This window comes from Aedes aegypti, unplaced genomic scaffold (genome assembly GCF_002204515.2).
Source record: "Aedes aegypti strain LVP_AGWG unplaced genomic scaffold, AaegL5.0 Primary Assembly AGWG_AaegL5_hic_scaff_2293_PBJ_arrow, whole genome shotgun sequence".
In the NCBI taxonomy this organism is placed as follows: domain Eukaryota; kingdom Metazoa; phylum Arthropoda; class Insecta; order Diptera; family Culicidae; genus Aedes; species Aedes aegypti.
In genome coordinates this window covers 24,565-26,702 of record NW_018735810.1, presented here as the reverse complement: position 1 = coordinate 26,702, position 2,138 = coordinate 24,565, and positions in this window count along the sequence as shown.

The window sequence follows — 2,138 nt, the reverse complement described above, 5'->3', positions numbered from 1 at the left end:
ACTATGATCAAGAAAGTTACAGTAAAAAATCACTTAGATCCATTCTTCTGCACTCCGCTGTCATTATTAACACTTTTATCATGCACGTTTTGAAGAACTAGGCAATAAAGTTTATATTCAGAGAAAATGATTGCACAATGTATTATGGCCATAATTAAATTAGTAGAGATACTCATTTATTATATATATTTTTAACAAAACTATCAGAACACTTCCACTTTCATTTATATTTTCAAATTTTCAACCACCATAGATTTTATTATAAAATCACTATTAGCACCTTCACAATCACTAAATTTAATAACGACGAATGTAACGCACAGTTCCACCAAAACACCCATTTTTATGTTGCATTATTTAAACGATTGATCACACGTTGGCTTCGAAACTTAACCACCATTGCTGATTAGTACAAAGGATACTACGCTCGTGTAAACGAACTGAAACATCAACAACCAGCACTGGTTTATAAGTAACTAATGAGCCCTGGCGGTCCCTCCGTTCGAAGAGGACCTGATAATATGCCGAAACATATTAACAGATCCTCCGCCTGATTGCAGCCGTTTCATGATAAATCATGAACCGTTAGAGTGTGCCAAAGTATTGAGAAGGTGATATGTTTCACAGACGGGTATTATTATGGTGCACTTTCACTTTGGCACGTCAAACCCTGTGATCGTGGCCAGGGGTTTTGCTATGAATCTTTTCAAAATATTTTTTGACATGAAGGTCAGGAGCTATTTATCTAAGTACCATTGATACACAGCTTGATTTTGTTCAAAAAATGATCGAAATAATTAGTTTTGCTTAAAATTTGAGCTCCCTTGCGCCTATAGTTAACCTATTGTTCCTATAGTAGCACTACTGAGAGAAACTATTTTTTTATTATACGAAATATTAATGAATTAAGTACTTTTTTACATCAAACGAAAGCTTTTGCTCCACACTTTGAAGGAAAAATATAAAAGCTTTGTAAAAATACGGTTTTGATTAGTATTTTGCCAACGCCGTGATGCTAGTGCTACTATAGGAACAGAAATTAGAAATAGTGCTATTATAGGCACATGTATTCCTATAGTGGCACAAGCGATAATAAATGCAAACATATGAATTTTCGCAGTTTTCATATTTTTTCCACAAAACAAGATAAAAAGCTTTCAGATGATGTAAAAATAATTTTTCGATTTTATACGAATATTTGTTCTTAGCTATGCGGCTATTGGTACATCGACCTAATACGAAAAAAAGAACCATCTTCACTACCTTTACAACGGTTCTCAATCGCAAATTGTCATTCATCACGAAAGAAATCAGATTAAATAAATTTGTGCTCGTGCCCGTAAAACACTGAGAAGTAGGAATGTAAGTGAACTATAAGTGTTATGTCTTGTCTCGCGTCGCGTTTCGTGAATGTCGTGTTGTTTCTTACGTTAGCACAAATTACAAAAATTGTTAGTGACTAACTAGCTCCCATGATTAGGAAGTTTAAAGATATCATGTAAAAGCTCGAAAAATAGGTCAATGAAAAACTCACAGTACCTAAGGATGCAGAGCTACTTAAGCACCCCCCACGGTGCTCCCCTGACCGTTATTATCAGAAAAAAAAAATCTCCATCAAATTTGTTCTTACCAGTCGTTTTCTATAGCTAAGTTGCATGTCTAGGCAAAATTAAAAAACAAAGCCGTACGGTTTGTTTCGGAGTTACGCCCTTCTGAATGTGTAAGTCCACGAATTCTCTTTTTTATATACTTTTTTACGTCATAAGTGACTATCTCGGGGATGGGATTCAAACCCAGATCTCGGCGTGAGTTCAAACCACTACACTAGGTCCGTCCCCCTAAAAACCACGAATTCAAAGGAAACCTGAGATATTTCACCTGAGGTTCCAGTGGTTTAATCCGCAAGACGGAAGAAAGACTTGGTCTTCTTGGCAGTATGCTTCGGGTCGTTGTTCTAGAGAAATATGAATTTCTCTTCAAGGCCCGTCTGGATCAGCGAAACCTCCAGATTTTCCCGCAAGATGTTGATGTAGAAATCTACGGTCATTATTCCGTCGATTTTCACGAGGCTTCCTACTCCACTCTTTGAAAAACACCGCCAGACCATCAACCCCATCGAGAATTTGTGGGCAATTCTC